The sequence below is a fragment of the Chrysemys picta genome, chromosome 11, assembly GCF_011386835.1.
Source record: "Chrysemys picta bellii isolate R12L10 chromosome 11, ASM1138683v2, whole genome shotgun sequence".
Lineage (NCBI taxonomy): Eukaryota > Metazoa > Chordata > Testudines > Emydidae > Chrysemys > Chrysemys picta.
In genome coordinates, this window is record NC_088801.1 from 40,614,802 (window position 1) to 40,636,240 (window position 21,439).

At 38.9% G+C, this 21,439-nt stretch overlaps 1 pseudogene; it reads right to left on the reverse strand.

The window, feature by feature from the left end:
* Positions 1–6,058: 6,058 nt before the first annotated feature.
* Positions 6,059–21,439, reverse strand: part of LOC101939189 (dynein axonemal heavy chain 11-like) — a 197,639-nt pseudogene continuing 182,258 nt past the window's right edge.

A 21,439-nucleotide genomic window follows, 5' to 3' on the forward strand; every position in this document is an offset into this window, starting at 1 on the left:
AGGTAAGCCTTGTACCCTCTGCAGGGAGCTTCAGCCATGATATGTTTATGCTGTGTCCAGGCTTTTATAAAAAATGCTCACCAGTTTGTAACAATACTTTATACCTCTGTGGTGCCTTTCAGCTGAGGCTCTCATAGTGTTTTAAAAGAACTAAAATGCTCAGCCCCATTGTGAGGTAGCCATGCATTGTTTGAGGCTCAGAGAAGTTAAGATATGACCTAAGTCACTTGAAGAACTGGGCAGAGAACTCCTAATGTCTCACTCCCAAGCCTATGCGCTAATCATGCTACTTCCCATCCAATTTTCCTGAAACCCAGGTCTATGCCCGCTCTTAACCGTGTTTCCTCATTTCTATACATCGTGTGTGTAATAAATATAGCATTGTTTCAATGGTCACAAGAGATTAGTTTCCAACTCCATTTAATCAGCTGGAAAGCAATCCTTTAACAATTGGGTGTAGATATGGTGATGAAAGAGAGAGAGAAAAATGTCTTTTTACTATTGTCACGGCTACGGGGTCTTGTCTCTTCTGGAGGTGTATAACTCTTGTGCATGCCATTTACATGGATTCCTGACAGAACAGGATCCTAAAGCTACAATGTCCTTCATGCATAGCCGCCAATTCTCTACAAAGCTTACACCTCACAGGATTCAACAGTATTGGTTCTTTTGGGATCAATGAGAAATTCACCAGCCATCTCCACTAGCTCTGAATTACAGAGCAGAACCAGATCAAATACAGAAGAGTTCCCTCATTTATCCTGCCTCTGAAACACTTCAGAGTATGTGCTGCATTCATTTTGTGTAGGCGGGCTGGTGTCTAATCTATTCTCTGAACATATTTATAAAAGATTAACCTGTGCCAGAAAACTGATTTAGTTAAAATACATTTCATTCCACTTGTCTCAGCCATACATATCTTTTCATTTATCTTTGATATTAGTCATTTTCATTGGCGCATAATGCACTGTACATTATCAGTATTTCTTCTACATATGACACAGCTTTCTCCTAGCCAATACCATTCAGAAGATTGTATGCTTGGTGTCTAAGAATTTTAGCATACAGTTAATGCATTCACTAATGGGTTGGACTATGATTCTTAACAAAAGTGTTTAGGAGCACCATGAAACCACAAGGTCATGCATCATGGCACCTGAAAAGCACCCAAGTGCAATGCATGCAAGTACATATGCACATACACTTGCATGTCTACACACACTCCTTGCACCTCCCATTTTATATATGATCCAGTAAGGCGTGAATCTCCTGCAACTGTAAAAATCTTCATATATGTTTTAAAAATATGTATGCAGATGATACTTGATTGACTTAGGGGAATGATTAAAAGGAAATGCATGTTTATAGTTTGGTTATTCTGAGGAGACAGGATCTGCTCGCCATCTATAAGAATTTGAAGAAGGGAGCAAACTTTGATTCTGGGGATTTAACTAGAAAAGTTGGAATGAAATTAAGAACATATCAGTTTGGGTTGAGTTAGACAACATTCACTACTGGTCAGGTTCATGAAATAGTCTCCCAAGGGAATTGTTGGAAAATCCATTACATGAAAGATTTAAAATTACTAGACCTGGGAATGCAAGATGCCACCAGCAATGGCAGCCATGATCGCCTAATTTTCTGCTTCTCTAACAAGCACTTTTTTGCACCCTTCAGGAGTAGGAAAAGTTTTAGTCAAAATTCCTAAAGACACTACCTCATCCTTCAAGTCCCTCCTCAAAACTCTCTACCTCTTTAATGAATACAGTATAGTGCAAATTAACAGCTAGGCAGGTAGTGAGTTGTGATTACTGTTCCCAACTAAGAATTGCATGTATCCTATTTTTTATTACTCTATTTCCCCTGTCCTCGCTCTGATCTGCTGGTTTATCTCATCCAGCTGTTATGCCTTGTCTTTTAGATTGTAAGATCTTAGGGGGCTGTCATTTGCTGTATGTTTGTACAGCACCTACCACAATGGGGCCTGGCCTGGTTAAGCCCTTTGAGTGTTACCACAATACAAATATTAAACACTACCATCCAGTGCTACAGTGGAGTTGAATTTGATGACCTTAATAGGCTGTTCCCATTTCTACTGATAGGCATTTGAAAAGCACACAATAGATTTCAACACTGTAGCCTGTGGTGTGCCCTGCTTTTCAGCCTAAGTTGGCGCTGTTCAGATTTAAGATTTTAAATTTGTGGATATTAGATTTCCACATGAGTTTCACTATGAACCCCATTGTTATTTCTCATTGCTGTGATTTAGAAACTTATTGAAGCTTTACAATATATTTGACTTATTTCTTTTTGTAATAATTGGCTCTTGTAACCCATTGTACATCTGTTATCCGTGCTTAGCACATATCTGCTCTGCATATATTGGAAAGGCAGGGTTTTTTTGGAAAAAGCTGGATTTGTTCTTCAGCATCTTATGCATTGTGGATCCAGGCAACTGATAGTATAATTGGTTGATTACTGATTATATGTTTCTTATGTTTGCACTTTGAGTTGGTGCATTTCATTCAAGTTCAGCCAGTTCTGTGTTCTGTTATTTCCTTATTTATAACCCATTGGTCAGGCATCTTACAGTATTAGTTTTTTTCACTATCAAAATATCTTATTCTGACACGATGTAACACAAAAGTCAGCATTTTTTTCCCCAGAGCCCATCACGCAATTTTTATTGTTCATTATCTTCCTCATTGGTTTAATGCCAACTCAGAAGCTTGAAAACGTGTCTTTTTTTTTTTTTTTCCAAAACAGTGATGCTTTCACCATGGCACACATGTATGGGTTTTTCTTGTTTTGAATGCAGCTGAACAATAAATCCTTCTCAATTTAACAGCAACCTCCTCACATTAAGTTCTTATATCAAAGTAGCTTTTTTATTTCAGCATAGATCTGCAATTGAATTTGTTAATTAACTATTTCTGAGCAGACAGCAGTCAGAGCAGAAAACTGTGTACCTGTAGGGACATCTAAAACAGGTTAATTTTTTTTGGTTTGTTTCTAGCTGTATCATAGAGCCTCACTTTGGTGTGGCATGTACTAAAACTTGCAGAAGGGTGGGAGGGCTCTTTTAATCTGAAACTCTTTTAGTTGCCTTTCCAGCTACAGCTTCCACTCCCTTTTTATGCAAGTAACACGTATGGTACACTTTCACTGAATCCCAAATCAGTGCATGTTACAGTTTTTTGGCTGGCTTCACAGAAAAAAAATCTGTGCCTCAGGTGTTCTGTGTAACTGATATTGTTGTAATGTCACCCTTCCACTTGATTGATAGGCATCTTCCTGAATGCACAGTACATTTCATCCTGGACTGCGCCATGATTATCACCATTATGCCATCCCTCACCCCCATCCTCCCGTTCTTGTAGTATTCCTCGCTTTTTTTTTTTAAACTAGGATTCCTTCTCAGAAGAGTAACACCTGCCAACTTTTTCACATCAGCAGCTGATTCTGTTATTCACTATAAACATTTTTTTTAAAAGGCCTTTTCCTTTTAAGCATGTTGTTTTGCACTCTGTGAGGGAGGGAGACAGTGTGTTTATGGGATATTTTTTCTTGTATAGCCTCTGCTTATCTTGTATAGCACTGTCACATTTTCCAAGGTGCAGTTTTCTGTATTTTGCAGAATTCTTTGTGGAATTTTGCTGTATTTGTTGAACGCCAGGGTGGGAGGGCATGAGAGATCAGCTTTTTTTCAAATGGATCTTACAGATTTCTCTGAACTGCTGTGACCTGCGAATCAAAGCATCAGTACATTTCTTCCTTTTATGCCACTTAACATCATCTAAGACTCAACCACCATCTTTCCATCACAGGTCTCTTCTCTTCTTGGGAGCCATTCAATGTTGCTTCATAATAGGTCACTATTAGGTAATGTGAGGCACACCTTCCACCCGAGGGGCAGACATGCTGTCTCTAGCCCATGGGTCACAGGGAAGTGACTACTGGTGGAAGGGCAAGAGAATGAATCCAGGTCTCTTGTCTGGCCAAGTAAAACACTATCCCTGGACTACAAGGCTAGCTCTTGTAAGAAAACATTTGACAGGATTTGCATTAGTTTCAGATAGCTGTAAAAAAGATCCTGAGATAATACAGTTACTAGGTAGTCTGACATTTATCTCCTTAATTTAATCACTCATACTTGCTGTTTCTATGACATATTTGCTGAGCCCATGAAGCTCAAACTGTGCATTTATTCAGATTTTGCCCTTCACCTCCTTATCCCACCTCACCCCACTTTGAAACAGTATCTGTTTAAAAAAAGCAAAGGGTTTTATCTGGTGTCTCAGCTGGTGACATGTCAGGCAGGGATACAGGAGAGGCAGATTTTAAAATCAGGATGAGTGAGGCATCATCTTACCTTGCAGTGTGTGTGCCAGAGAGAGGCTATCCTCCACTGATAGCAATAATAAAAATTATTACAGAAAGGATTTTCACATGCAACAGTCAATCAGGTTTTATTTGCAGGCTCTAACAGTGAGCTACTGGTCTCCCTCACCCATGTGGGCTCTCTGACCAATGGATCAGTGCAGCTTGTCATCCCATTAGCCACACCCATGCATAGCCTATGGGCCATCCTCAACCCCACCCCTCCCCTATGCTCAGTCAGAGAAAGCTGGCACAGAGCCCAGCTATGGCACAGAGTCCCCCTTGTGCTGCATTCTGCTTTTCAGTGATTTCACTGCACATTGCACCTTATGCAAAGGATAATCCTTCATGTTAAATCCTAATACTTCTGTCAAATCTGTTTCAAACAATCAGTGCATACTTTCGCCCTCCTCTCCAAACACAAATATTATGTCTAGCTTGACTTTCCGTACATTTTTTTTAAAAAAAGAGCAGCTGTGTTGTCCTTCATGAGAACAGCTTGTAATTTACCATGACTGCTTTATTTCCCCATGGCAATGCTTACTGTCTTCAGGACAGTTGTCTATCCGTGGCTCCACAGGATCTATATGGTGCTCCAGTTTTCCATCAAGGGAAGCTAAAGTCTCATGATGCTTTGGTTGATCTACTCCAAAATCCACCTCTGGTGCTTTATGATTTCCCTCCTCTGATCAACAAAATGTCCTCCTTCCCTTTTCCTCTTCCAGGGGTCTAAAATGGCCTCAGATGAACTCATCTGGTTTGGACTTGTTTTGCTTTTTGGCACTTTCTCATGCTATGCCTGGCAGTTCCTGGCAGAGCTCTGCTATCCCTTGGGTGGCTCTACAGAGATGGCACAGTACAGACTGGTAGAGATGAGCCCCCCTGCTCCCAGAATGGCATCAGTACAAGATGAGAGCACCCAGAACTCCTTGGGTGGCTTCTAGTGGTTCCACTAGTTGGTGGCAGTGGAAGCTGGCAGAGTTTCATTCTCCCCTTCTGTCTGCTCCTGGGAGTGTTTCAAAGGTGTTTAACCAGATGTTTTTAATCAACAAATAACAACTGATCATCAGTGAATTTTTTTCTTCTCCCGACTTTCACTCCTTTGTGCAATAAGATACCCACGACTGATGCTAGACTAACGTATATTTCTGGAAATGATGCCCCATTAATGCTACCCATCACAGTGGCAGAACTGGGTGGGTCAGCACTGTCTGCTAGCTCTGAAACATCTCCTCCAAGTTTCTTTGCCCTTAATACAAAATGCTGGGGAACGGTCTGACACTTTCTCCTCCATGTACCCAACAAGGTATTTATTATCTATTATGAATCATGACCCAAACAAAAGACCTGAGTCCAAGTTTAGTCTTTTGAGTGGTAGATACTACATGTTACGGCTCTCTGCTCAGTCACTTTGGAGAGCACTCACAGCTTGATTTGAAAAAAGAAAGAAAAGTAAGAACAAGAACATTACAGAAATTGTCCAATGTTTCCAACCAGAGCAAGGTAAATGCAAATTTTTTTTGCCTTTCACTGCTGTTAATATCAAGCTACAAAAAGCTATTCTGAATTACGCACAGACGTAGGATATTTGCCGGAAAAAAATCCTATCGTTCATATTCTGTTTTTCTGATGGGCAAGAGGCACCGTCCATTCTGATTGACTGTTGGCATGCAACTTACTACTGAGCTAGACTGTATGTTGATGGATAAGCCAGTCTCATCCAAGTGTCAGGAAGATTATACGGAAAAAAAAAAGAGCTGTCTGTAGTTGCTCCATCTCTGAGGAGATTGCCAACTCACCCTAACAAAAGAAAACATTAGTGTGCTATTTGCGTCTCACAAAGAGACTGTGATAAGATGACATGATAAATGATAGAGAGCTTTCCCCCCCCCCCAATAAAAACACATAAGGTAGCTAAATCATAAAGTGTAAAGAATATCTTGGCTCTTTGAATTGGGGCGAGCCATTTATTAAAAATAAAAAAGGTGAAATTGTCAGAAAAACGAGTGTAGTTTCTGCTTTTTCTGTATTTCTTAAATTAACTCAAATTACATTATGTAGGGGAAAGACATATGTATACACTAAATATCCTAAGAGCCGTCTCTTTCAGTGCCCACACAAAATTGCACAGGCAAACAGGTTAGGAGCTTTACTGTTTGTTTGTATTAATGGCTATTTGAGTGCCCCAATTCTATAAGTATTAAAAATAGGAATGTGTGTATTTCTTGTTGTCAAATTTGGAGTCCACTTTCAAAATTTGGCACTAATGATCATATCTTCAAAAGTCAGTTGTAGAATTATGTGCATTTGTCACAGCTTTGCATGCAAAGCACTTGATCATAAATGCAAACTGCTGGTTAGGCATCTAGAAAGCCACTTAGATGCATAAATGTGATCTGAACGTGCATTAAGTCCAAACACAGCAGGTATGTTACTGCATTGACATTTCTGTATCCAAATATCAGGCTTCCCTTTGTGAACATTTGGCCCTAAATATTCAAGATTAGTGAATGTTATTATCTACACACTCTGGTCATAGTACACAATGAATAATAACTACAAATAAAGGAGAGAATTATATCACAAATCCCTACAGGTTAATTAGAAAATATTGCTACAGTCTTACTTATGTTAGTATTCCTGGAGCAGTTATTGAACATACGACCAGGTAGGACAGCACGTATCAGCCTCATTTTAAACCTGGGTATGTACTGAGACTGAACCTTATCCAATGGCTGATGACTACCTTCTAGTCATGGTCAAAGGCACACGCTAATCCATTTAAGTGTTCCAGCAGCCGTATATATTGTGGGCCACTCGATATTTTTGTCTCGGTGAGCAGACCTCATGGTGGATTTGAGTGGGTCCATTTTTTCCCCTCCCAGAGAGTTCCCAAAGTGGGTATTGCCTTCTAGCCTAAGGGTTGCCTCATGGAGGCATTCCCAAAATAACCACCACAGCCCCTCTTGGTGGCAGTTGCAGCAGAGAGGCTGAGGGAATGAATGGGTATGGGAACTTAACTCCCCTCTCACCAGCTCCAAGCTCGGGCTGAGGCACAATGGCAAGGCAATATTCAAAGGTTGTACTGTCACGTCCTAATCTGGGGATAAATGGAGGCTTTCAGTCTTCTGAGCAGCACCTTTTGTGATCACCCATTTCACACAATTTAAAAACCAAACAAGCCATTTTAGAGTTGACAAACCACGTAATAATATTTTTTAAGGTCCATGCAATATGAGATGCCAGAACGCCCCCCAAAATGTAGACATCTACTACGCATACACAGTCGAGTCTTTATTTAGACTGGATCATCCCACAAGGCAGGTAAGCAAAGCAGACATACCTCCAGAACTAAATCAAGTCCCTTAAATAAATGCCTTATCTCATGTATTAGCATATTCATTCTCTCACATTCTTGAAAACAAACCAGTATACATGGGGAGCATTCTGCTGTTTTGAGGTAATGTCAGACATGTTATATTCTTTGGGAAGTTTCTCCTGTATGTCATCTAGTATGCCTTTACCTTCATGTTTTTCATGTTGGAAGTTTCTTGTGTATCCAATTCGGTGAGCATTTGTAGAAGTTAGGGAGCTATTTACATGCAGAGGAAGTTACAAACATACATACATGCTTAACTTTATGCACTGAGTAGTTCCACTGATTCTTGTGGGACTAATCTCAGTGCATCACATTAAGTACATGCATAAATCTTAGCAGGAATCTTAGCAGGCCAACACCTAAATGTTAACTACCTGGGAAAAACTCCAGCATGACCTTTGGAAAATAAGACCTCTTAATGTGCATGCTTACATTAATTGGAAAGATTGAATGCAAAGAAGAAAGTCACAGCTTGAGTGTCTGACAATTGACTACTACTTTGCGTCTTGCAGTCATGTTGTAGCTGTGTTGGTTTCAGGATATGAGAGAGACAAAGTAGGTGAGATAAAATCTTTTATTGGCCCAAATTCTGTTGGTAGAAGGGACAAGCTGTTGAGCTTCACAGAGGTGCTCAGGTCACCACTTTGCTAACCACTCCATATTGTGGTACTAAATTGTACCCCTTGTGCGATCTGCCCCATTCACACAATTGTATTTGTATGTGGGATGGAGAATTGCAGCTGCTTCTTTAGTACCATCTCCCACTGTGTCTCTGCGCTTGGTGTGTCTGGGAATTGGCATGTAGGATGGAAGAAAACCAGCCTCACCAGAAATCTTCCCAGGAGTTCTTCCAGCTCCTTCTTAGAAGAGGGCAGGAATATCAGGGGAGGCTACTAACAGGGGAAGCTGGAATAGTTGAGAGAATCAGGCACTCCCGGTATGAGAGTATGGTGGTACATCTGCATAGATATACTTGGCCTCCTCTGAATTCTCCACAGAATTTGGGGGCTTTGTCTTTAGGAATGGGAAGGGAGTGGAAACAAACCCTACTCTTCCTTCTCTGGGTCAATTTGGAGGAAACGATGCAAGAACACTTCACAGGATTTTCCTAGAGGAAGGCAAGTTCTGGGGTACAGTTCATGGAAAAATGGGATACTGCAGCTTGACAAAGGATTCTAAATAGCTGAGTCCTATAAAGCATAATAAGACTCAAAAGGGATTGCTGTATGATTCAAAACCGTGTTTAATGTATTCAGATTTCTTTCATGTATCACTTAGACTGTAGATCATTTCCCCGCATTACAAATTTCAAATCAAAGCTTTTTATAAAGCCATACAAAATAGCTTTTACTTTTGAAACCAAAGAGCCAGCAGAAAAAACAAACAAGTGCTACACCATCTTGTGAAGGATTTGCAATCTGTTTTTACTAACCTTTTCTTCCACAGTCTGCGAGACTCCTTCCCCAGTAATCGAATCCTTGGATTGCAGTTCCAACAGCGTATGGAACAGTTTGTCTGAAGTCACTGTCAAGAATTCTATCTCTGCATTGGGGGGCAGGCCACACTGGATGGGGTCTTTCAGGAGGTAACATTTCATCAGTGTATTTATGGGAACGTTGATAATCCAGGACCACAAACCCAGGAGCAAGATCTAGCTTCCTGTCAAACTGTCAAAAAAACAAAACAAAAAACCCACCCAAACCACAAGTGACAATCCTTGCTAAACAGAAAAAGGAACCTTCAACCTATAAATCAAATTATTCTGTTATGGAGTCATTGCTGAGAATGACACGACTTCTTAACAGTTTATGTCCATGAAAATTAATCACATTTGTTCCATATTTTATTTAGCTTCTTTATATCCCATACAGATACTGATGTTCAAAAGACAAAAACTACATGAATTTGCAAAAAAATCAGGTTTTTCTTCAGTTAGCAAAAAACATACTGATAATTTTAATTTAAAAAATAGAGAGAAATATTTTAAAAGAAAAATGTTATTTCTTCCAAATTACAAAGTGCTGCTCTCTGGAGGAACATTATTAGTCCGTATGCCAATTTATTAAATAAAGCAATTTATGGTAGTATCTCTGAAAAATGCCATCCTTTCTTGAAATGAAAGTGAGTAATAGAGTAAGGTTTGCAAAATAAAGAGGCACGTTTTTCTCTTCAGATTATTACCAAAATACATGCATTGTCTATTTGACAATCAATACACTCCATAAAATAAAATGGAGCTATGGTATCATCATCATAATTTATTTTCAAATGGTTTGCTGAGAGCCAGATTTTATCCTTTATGGAAAAGAATGGCAAAATTGTTTAATTCAATATCATATATTCATAATAAGCTATAATTCTGCTGTATCTCAAAACTGCTATGCAAATATTTTAGGCTCACTAGACATTTAAAACAACAGACAGGTGGGAGTACATTTATTTATTTACATTTGTACTGACTTAAAATTCAAAATGCTATTTGATGCTTTTGAAGTATTACTGTGGGATGCTAAATTACTACTGAAATCTTACAGTTTTGTGATACCTTTCAACCTGCCAAGATACATAATGATGGTGATGATGATGATGATGATAACAACAATAGCAGTAGTGCAGGATCCTTAAAATAATGTGGGGCTCATTTCTGAAAGATAAATACCATTTTCTCTAACTTCAGTTTTGTGATTCAGCATTTGTGATGCAAGTAATCTGCAATAATGAAAGTAAAATAACCCCAGGTTTGTGTGGGATGGAGATACATTTGAATCTAAAATGAGGCACCCTCCCTTATAATGAGGGACATGTTAGCAGCGTGCAGTGCCATGATGCAAGGCTTCCTCTAGAGAAACTGCAAAAAAGTTCATCTTCAGAAATGACACTATACTGAACAAACGAACAATTATTCCAGATGTGCCTCCTGCTGGGGCTCAAGTTTTTTCAGTGCCTCACCAGATCTGTTTGGAAAAGGGTTTCCCACTGTTTCTTTGAGAGAGAATGCACCACGCTAGTAGGGCCAGAGAAAGCTGAATGACCCCAGATTCATGGCAACCCCAACTGCAAATATGGGTAGCTCCTTGAAAGGAGTTACAGCTTTCCTCCCTGCAGCCCCTCTATATTCTACTCTCTTTTTAAAAATTCTTGTTTCTTTTCACTGCATTCTTCCTTGGCTTTCTTTTAATCCTTTTCTGCTCTTGTTCTTTTGTTCTTGTTCTTGCACTCAGAGCAGGTTACATATTGCTCAGGGTGGGTAGGGAATGTACACTGCAGGCTCTGTGGGTGTGTTCTCTCACAGCTGAGCTGAGTGGCACATGGGACGGGAGAAAGGAAGAAAAGCTTGAGCCAGTGGGCTGCTGCCTCAGCCTGCAGCTGTATACATCTGGGGCTTGATTCTCCACTACCTCCCACTTTGTGTAGCCATTTACATATGTGCATAGTGCGTATAAAACACTACCAATCTGATCTGGACGTGTGGTATACCCATTTTGCACAGGTGGCTTGTTGAGGAGGGGAATGAGAAAAGATAGATATAAAAGGACTATGTGTGGTGGCAAATATACTGTTTCATGGGATAGGATGGGGGAATCGCAATAGGAGGTTAGGGTTCATCTATGTCAAAAGGGATCCCAAAGAGAAGGGTTGGGAACCATTTGTTTACAACGGTCAGAATGATCCTGATTCTGTATCCCACAACTCCCATTGACTTCAGGACAGAATCTGTGTCCATCTAAACAACAATAGTAATAATTGTGCACAAATGAACTCCCTTGTACAGCATGAAGTAAAAGGGCTTTTGCTGCCACTGCCTCCTACCATGTGATTTTAGAACTTGAGGGAATTCCATAAATATTATAACCCTCTCTATACCACATTTGGTACTACATTAGCAGACATCTTGGATATTTGAAGGGAGATCAGAGACGACCAACAAAAATCATCAGGGGTTTGGACAGATAGACTTATGAGCTAAAATAGCTAAGTCCTTAATTGAACCCAGGATGCTTACATGGGTAGAAGTGGAAGAGTACATTTAAGGATGTCTAGGTGGAGAAAAAATAATGTTCCTTAAAACTAAAATCCACTTTCCATGGACCATAGAACTTTGTGCCAATGGATGGATGGATGCAAGGCTGGATAATCACTGAGGCATCTCCCCTGGCAAAACTTACAGATGTTCTGCTTTTACTCCAGTCCCATTAACTTCACTCAGATATAACCTCATGCTTCAGGGCTTAAACCATATCTAACCACACTGAGCGATCCTACTCTGAGGTTTGTTGTACCTTCCTGTGAAGCATCTGGTTCTGGCCACTGTAGGATACAGGACACTGGACTAGATGGATGGACCATGGCTCTGATCAAGTCTGACAGTTCCTAGATTCCTATGTCAGATGCTCATGAATATAAGACAGAAGGATATATACCCACTGCATTTTGATATCACATTATTCTAGTGTGTGAATGATGTCTCTAAAATTTCAACATATCTAGAGTTGTTATACATGAAGTTATCCATGTTTAGTCAACTTAACCATACAATTTTTTATGTATAAAAAGTACTAAGTTATTAAAAGCTGATGTTACTAGTATTCTATTTTTACTTAGATGTCTGAGAATTTGAAAGGGAAGAACCCAAAGCACAGACCATGTAACATAGAACTGAATACACAACCTAAATTATGTCAGGGTGAGGTAAACCAGTCTGACGACAGTAATAAATGACCCAAACATTTTTATAAAAAAGATTGACTGAATCTTTTCTGCAATTCCTAACTGTTCAGGTAACTTCCTTCACAAATTATCTTACATATTCATATGTCCCTTTAATTCCTGATTCCCAGCTAAGACTGAAAGCAGGAAGTTGAAACTATCTTGAGAAAGAACTCTTTACAGGGTAGTTCTGTCTTAACTGCAATCAGGAAGCATCAGAAGCCTGCTTGAATAAATAGGCTGCTTGAATCCAGTTTTGTTAACATAAGTGATTTGGGGCTAAACAGCCACACCCACATTCTTTTGGAGGATGTATCCTAATCTACCCTATGGAGATTTACCCATTGATAATTGAATTACAAGCAGCTAAGCAGTACCCTTATAAAAATAGTAATCAGCGGTCCAAAACATTGCAGAATTACTATTGTAAGCTTTAGCCTTTTGGAGCCTTACTGTAAAATAATGTAACATTTTCTTTTTTTTATATATAGGGGAGAAGATTCTGTTTTATTGTAAAATGAAACAATGTAAGGTAAATAATGTTAGACATAATTTTCACTGCCAATGTAAAAATGGATGGAAGATCTAGGGGAATTAAAAGACGAAATAGTACATCATGTCCATCAGTGTACTTATCACAAATAACACACGTTTAAGAAAAATTATATTCCTCAAAAGTGTTAAGTTTACATATAAAAATGTGTCAGCTTCCAGCAGGGGGAGCTCTAACTCTGGAAACACTTCTGTGGTTGCTGAAGCTTTTATTACCTGACTGGGTTGCATATACTCTTCCAACTATGTGCGACAAAGTCTTCTATCCTAGTCGTCTGTAATATGACCACCATACATAATCTAACCAAACAAGTAACGGAGATCTTCCCAGGGTACCTACAACAAGAAAGGTATTTTTTAAGTGTAGGGTTTGATTCTAAAGGAAATGAAATAATTATTCAGCCAAAGAGCAGAGGCTAGTTAGTGTATTGGGATTGTTACCCACAGTAAAGAAAGATTCAATTCTGTTTGCCAGTCAGGTTCAGAACAACAGTTGATGGGGCAGAAAATTTCCACTATTCTACTTGTCACACAAGAGCGGTCGCACAAAGTCACCCTTCGTAGAATGTGTTAATCATCTTTAAAATTCGTATTAAAAATAAAAACCCAGTTTTGCACATATAGGAAACAACAGGATTAGGTTCAGCACATTTATCAAAGTAGTTAGGGATGGCACATACTTACTTAAATGGGTTTAAGGAAATGCAAAAATATCTGAGAATTTGCTTCCAGGTAGTTGTAGAGAACACGGACAGAAATTGTGAGGTCCCCATTGTTAAAAGGGTACTTTCTGTTCTAACCCTGAGGTCCAAATTTCTGCCACTCATTCACACAGGCATGACAGTAGCAAAGTGAAAAACAGAATCATCTTGAATTCCTGTTCACAGGTACACTGATCAAGCAGGTTCTGAAAGATCAGAGAGATTTCACTTATTCAACAGATTCCATCAATTTGAAAATTTCTGTGTGAAGATTTTGTACCTCCTATAATTATCAGTAACACCACAGATGACTATAACTGACAGTTATAGTTAAAGTTAGTGACAAAAGTATCTTCACTATTTTTTGCAGCTTGTTTACTTTGTGCATTTGTCAGCACTTTCTGTGTCATTGTTTCCCCTGTACCGTCCACTACCTGTTTTCTTTCTTGCTATAAGACTCCTATAAACATCAACAGGGGTACAAAAAAGACATTATAATTTCTAAAGGGTTTTTTAAGATGATTTGCGCACCATACTGTTTAAGATGTGAGCTATCAGAAAATAGATTTTTTTTGCTATTAGGAAATTTCTCAAAAAATTAAAGTTAATGGTCTCCCTTTAATGTGAATATTCATGTTAAAGAGCTAATAGATTTCTATGACTGTCTGTGCAATGTTGCTTGCAATTATTAACTGGATCAGTGTTTGTATATCTTTTAAATATCAATACAAGTATTTTAATTAAAAACACATTCTACAAAATGGGAACAAGTTAAGAGAAAAATGATGATGATATAGTACAACCAAAGTGATGTTTCATATTACATATGATCAAAACACTTCGGTCTAGATCCTTAGCTGGTGTAAATTGGCATATCCCCATTGATTTAAATAAGGTTAATTGATGTACACGAGCTGAGGATCTGACCCTAGTGCACACCATACACAGTAATCGTACAAAATACTCCAATGGCACAGGGCACAAAAATTCATGTTCTCGCATCTGAATTAAAGAACAAAATGAAACCAGACCAAAATAATTTCTCATTTCTACACTACAGTAATTATCTGTAATGTCTGCAAACTGTTTCCCATGCACACAGGAATATATTTAATCAGAAGCCATATTTCATGCTTCAGAATGAGAGGATCTAATTTCTTGTTTGCTGTACAGTTATGCCGCTATAAGACAATTTTGTGAATGGATCTTTATGTAATGAAGTTTATTCTATTTTATTATCTCACAGCCTGCAGGAGCTGTCAGTGACTTTTCAATTTTAAATGACTTTACAACGATAAATTTAATAATCCCATTTTTGTATTTTATAACTCCTGTGATGTTTTACTTGCCTGGCCAAAATTATCCAGTGCAGCATAAAGATTAGCCAGCCTTCCAGTGGGTGGCTCATTGGTTATTTTAATCAGAGTTTTCAAAAATTCCCTTTGGAATGACATGATCTTTAGGAGAAGGGGCAGGTTCAGTACTCATAAAAACCCAATAGTCTGGGTGACTTCCTTCACTGTTTCTCCAGGAATTCCTCTAATGTGTCTAGCCACTTTGCTACAAGATGAATTTTCTGGGCAAGGGGGTGGGGAGGTAGGAGAGAGAAATAGGCTTCCCAGTGAGCTATTGATTTGAAATATGAAACATTTTATTGATACAAGCAAATCCCAGGCATAAGGAAGCAGTTTGATATAGCACAATATTTGAAAAAATCATGTGCATCTGTTTAGCACAATATACTGCATAATGACAGCAATCTTCCCTGTTTGCATCTATTCATCTGATTATACAGAGTAACAATTCTTTTTGCTACACATTTATTTACTAAAGGATTTTTTTTATGGATAATAAATTAGTAAATCAAATAGCATGTGTTTGGTAAAATACTTTAGTCAACTCCACACAAGACAGATGCAGTTCACATTTTATGTGATATTCAATGACCCATTAACACTCATACCTCGATATGAAGTTATGAGCTTCTCTTTTAGAAGAGACAAAGGAAGTTGGTAATCATTATTTAGCGCTGTTTTATCTAGACACACATTATTTTGAAAAGCTTCCGTTTTTAACACTGCAATGTAGCACTGTTGTAATGAAGAGCTTTGACTTACTTGAAGTATAACCCAGTGGCCTTCTTTTGATGCTTTTACCATAGCTATTTCTGCTACCGCTTCCTGTCCTTGACCCAGAGGTACATTGTGAAGTTTTCTGGCGTCACTGGTAAATTCAAGCTTGGTCCCTAAACAGAACAATATATTGTATCACTTCAACCCAAATAATTAATATCGTTCAAAGAATCACGTACTGTGCACAGAGCATTTAAATGGAACACATCGTAGAAATCACTAAACTGAGAACAAAACAAAACAAAAACAATAAAAAAACCCCTCCAAAATATAGTTTCATTATATCAGATGGACTAATATGTTTTATTTCTTTTGTGTTCTTACAATATAAAATTGCAGATACAATAAGAGGCAATCCAGAAGGAGAACAACCAACTAATTCCCACTAAGGAAATCACTACCTACTACACATATAAAATACAATTATACCACAAAAATGCACTGCTGGTCATGTAATGTAAAGGCAAATATAAAAAAAACTTCTGACTACAATAACATGAACTGACCAGGGTATCTGTTAAGCAGCTGCACATCCTATCTATGTACACACACAGTACAAGGAGTTAACTTATAGTCATTACATTGAAATTGGGGGGGGGAGGAAGAGTCATGGCATAAGGAAGGATGAGTTGAAATTAACTCATTTGTCTCTTATCAATGTAACTGGGCCAAATTCTCCTCATGCAAAACTATTGACTTGCACTCATCTAATCAAAACAGATGCTGGCCCTTTATTTTTTCACCAGAGAGCCACCAACAATTGCATTGTACTCTGTCTGAGTCAAGCACTATAATTGTCATTAGTCTCTAAGGTGCCACAAGTCCTCCTGTTCTTCCTTATAAAGGAGTATGTTTTCCAAATGTCATATATTTCATGAATTAACATGTGACGGTACTCAACAATAATGGAGGTTCCTTATTTATTTCTCTAGAGCTATTAATTGTAATAGCATTAATTACAATGAATTCTTTTGGTATTCATGTGAATGAGTAGGAGTTCCACTCCAATTCAGTAGAAAGTTTGTTAGTTGTAAGCATTCCCTTTTGTGCAACATTAACAGACATGTTTGGCCTGGACTTACCTAATGATTCTATGGTTTTCAGTGGGTCAACTCCAGAAGATAAATGAAAACTAGCAGGACTGTTTTCTTAAAACTATTTTGCAAACTCAGTTTTATGCCTCTCTACATATTTGGTTCCAAATTTCTCTTCAACAAAGTTCCTATAAATTAAGAGTTGCAAAATGATAAAGCTTCAGGGAAACCAACATTTAAAAGCAATAGAAAAACCATTTATACTACTAGTATTTAATCATGACTCATATTTGGTAGAAATCCAAGAACACCAAACTCTGGAGGCAAAAAATCGGTCCCGCTAAGCGTTCAGGTTAGTAATCCAACCTAACACCATACGTCATCTGATCTGGTCTCCTGGCTCACATAATAATCAGCTTCTGGAGGGAACGTTTCATTTTCCATTCTTGTGAAAACTTCTCTTTCTTTGGACATTCTGATTCCGCCACCTTTTTTTCCTTCCTTTTGGGGAGCCTTCAATATCCTTATCCAACCCACAAAATTCATCCCTAAAACGCATTGTCTAGAGATGAAAAAACCCCTAAGCACACATTTGACTGTATCCATGTATATTTTGAACAGCAAAAAATCCCAAATTATTTGCACAAATTTTGTTTTTTTTAAAACAATGTTTGTGGGCTTCCTTGAAAGCCTACCCAGGTTCCTGATACACACTTGATCACCTTAATTGTACTCTGTGCAGATCTGGAGTGAAAATCCAGTAGCCTATTTTAGTTGTGGTCAATATGAACTCTGAGTAAGAAGTCAAGTTCCCAAGCATCGATTTCCTTATTCATAAGTAAAAGCTGCAAGACAAAACATTTACATAATTAACTGAACAATTCCCCATATAATGCCTACAGCTCTTTACCTTTGTAAGAGCTTAGGACCTCATTCATGACCAAATCCCAAGTTCCAGCAGTTTTTTTTAAACATGCAGTCTATGGGTACCATAACATATTGATTTAAATATAGACGTGTTCCCTACTGCAGTTGAATCAATTCACAGTAGATAAGTGGACAAAAGGTAGCAGTTGGATGAGCCCGTTTGAATCAAACAAAAAAGACCCTGAACCTTCATACAAAATTTGAACCAAACCCCAAACCTAAAGCTGTTTTGAAGTTCAAAACATTTAACTCTTTCTGTTAATTTTTTGTTCCCATCGGTGTGCCTTTTTTATATGGGACCAGGGATAGAAACACTAAAATGTGGGGAGAAATGAAATTTTATGGTGTTCCTGGCTCAGTCAAAACCAAATAGCACTGGAATGTCATATTACATTTCCAGAACTGAGAGGATTGGATAAGCAACCAAATTTTTGGATGGTTATCAAATCTGAATCCGAACTATCTAAGGTTAGCACATTGCTAGCTTTTGGCAACTACTTTTTAGAAATCAAAAGTAAACCTAAAACCACTATAGTATTTAACTGTCTTGTGCAAGGATATGTTGCTTGCCAACATTTGGAATTTACTGAGGAAGCATTTCTGCTAAGTGTTAGTAGCCACCACTGCCATCAGAGCAGCAAAAACTGTGACAAATAAACAACTGACTGCAATTGCCCCTTTCAAACAGAACAGGAATGTTTTTGGGGGGAGAGGGGAGGGCGGGAGCGTCCCTGCCCCTGGTGGAGGTCATTATTCTCCGGAAACTGGTAAACCAACCCTGGCTCATGTAGATACTTGAGAATAGGAATGTTTTGCCTTTGAAATGCACCAGATTACATGTAGCTTCAAAGAGTGTTCATGGGGAAGACACCCCCGGGACCACCTTACAAGGGCTTTATTTCTTGCCTGCAAATTAGTCAGTTCAAAACACTGCTCTCCTCTCATCTCAGCCCTCAAATCTAACACTGCAGATGCCATTTGCAAAATGGGGGGTAAGAAAGAAAAGCGACTGTTTCAGAGAAGACAAAAATATTTCTAAAAAATGAAGCCAGGCACTGTAGAGACAGGAATAAGATGCAGTTCAGCTGGCAAGTAATACACTGACAGTCTGATGGATTTTTGAGGCATTTCAATAAATCCCTCTTTTTCAACTTCAGCAGGGGCGCATTGAAGCAGCTACATTTTCCAAATGGCAGACAGACAATAGCATTTAAATTATTTTTAAGAAAGCACCCACGGCATTATGATGACTACAACTAAATCCATTTTAAAGCGGGGGGGAGGGGGGTCAACAAATGTATTGAGCTCTTTGTGAAGTGCCTCACTGACATTTCCCAACTCCCTCCGCTTTTTGCCTTTTTTTTTTTTTTTTGAGAAACCTGGTAAAATGCACTAAAGGATTTAAGGTTATCATCTGTCTCTCTGTCTAACTTCTGACACATCTTTATGACAATAAAGAGTCACAGTCAACTGTAATAGGAGGGCAACACAATGAATCCTGGTAAGTCAGGGAGGGAGGTCATTTTTTTTTCAACTTCACTGCCCTCTCACCCCCATTTCTTCCTCACATAACAGAAGTGCCATCTGTTCCTACCCCAAACATGCATGTATTTGATTTCCATTCAGTAATAGCTAACAGAAAAAGAGATTATCAAGCGATCTAAAGCACTCATCAGCATTAGTAGTCTCTCCCATCCAATGTGTTTTGTTTGCACCTCCAAAGATTTAGAGACAAAAAGTGCTGTCATTGCTTATAATTATTCCTCTCTCTGGTAGGGGACCATATATTCAAAGGTACAGAACATGGCTGCAGTAAGGAAATATGAGGCTCTAAAGTCAGAAAGTTTTGGGAGCCCCAGATGAGAGGAGGGATGTTTAGTTTATAGTTTTGTGTGTTCTAGCTTGCAGTCATATAGCAAGCAATATTACTTGGGTGCTGTGCTATCAAGATGCTGCATTAGAATACATCATTACCAAGTAATAATGTTGCATGATGCAATGTCACCTTGTAGTGATGCAAAAATCGGTATATCTTGCAGCTGGGGTGTCACCATTAAAAATGTGGCTCCAAAAATTGACTCTGTACAAAAGTCATCCCACGGTTCCATGTTTAGTGTAGCTCAATGACTTCATCTCCAATCTGTGCAGTTTACAAGTAAAAATAGATTTTTTTCCTAACTGCCTGGTCAGCAAACTCAACTTGGGATCTTAAAGTCAAGCTGGGTTCTTTCCTTCCTATCTTGTTACCAGTGCTAATGATTCTGTAGGCCAAATCCTGCCCTCAGTTACATCTGGTGCCACCTCATGAAAGCATGGCTCTACATTTGGACTTTAATTAATGGTTCAATTGAGGCCAGTTTGTGGTTATCCTGAAGTAGTGCTAAAAAGAAAAGAAAGGAATATGCATTTTGTTACCCAGACAAGCAGACATGACAAGATACATTCATGGAGCATATCTGCTGAGACAGCTGGTGCCAATTTGACTTAATTACTTTTCAAAGTAGAATGGCACTTTAAACCCAAATTTCTTGATGATTTAACCTCTGTCCCATTCCTCTTCCCTCACTTTGTGCCCCTCCCTCTCCATTCATGATTCATAGATATTAAGGCCAGAAGGGGCCATTGTGGTCATCTAGTCTGACTTTAGAACTTCCTCAAAATAATTCCTAGAGTAGATCTTTTTGAAAAACATCCCATCTTGATTTTAAAAGAGTCAGCAATAAAGAAGCCACCACAAACCTTGGTAAACTGTTCCAATGGTTAATTATTCTCATGGTTAAATTATCTGTCCCTCTTCTGTTTCTTTCTGTTCCTTTCCCTGCCTCCTCTCGCCTCACCCTCCTCCTGCTTTCATCTTCTTCCTGCCTACTTGCTTAATTAAACCAGCTCTTATATGTTCAGGGCCTTTCCACACCACTGCAAGATGGGAGCAGAGCCGGGAGTGGGGCAGATCCTGGAGCACAGGAGTTGTATGGACAGCACTCCCACACTGTGGAACTAACTGGCATGGTAAGACAGTGGAATACAGCCAGGAAAATTTCTGAAACGCAGGCTGTGCCATCGCAGGGGAACTCCAGGAAGTTATACTTGTGCTTCGGAGTAGCTATTTTGTATAGCTATTAATTAATCACAAGAATCAGAGGCTTTTTACAAAAGGTGGAGGTAGGGGGAAGGCATCAGCTTAGCAGTGTTATGTGGTTCAGCTGCAGGGGACCTCCCTATACATGGCTACTAGCTGGGGTTTTGATGCAGGAGTTGTGGAGGGCCAATAGATCCAAGATTATGTACCCATGGATCTACCACAATAAGAAGAGAGTTAATCAGAGCAAAGGCTACCAAAGCCTTGGGGCTGCAGTAGACGCTACAGAGCAACTGCTGAGGGGGCTGGGAAGAATTCCTTGTGTCCTGTAGGGCTGCCTACCCCAAGCCCAGCTGCTCATGCTCAGGGTGGTGGGCAATCTACAATGCAGCTGTGCAAATCAAATATTGCATAAGCAGAGTCTGAAGCAGATCTGTCTGGCAAACCTCCTGATTTCTACATTATGTCAAAATACATGAGTCAACATTTCATTTCCCCAAATTTTCAGTAATTCAGTTGCCCTATTCTTGTCCTTTATATCCTACACC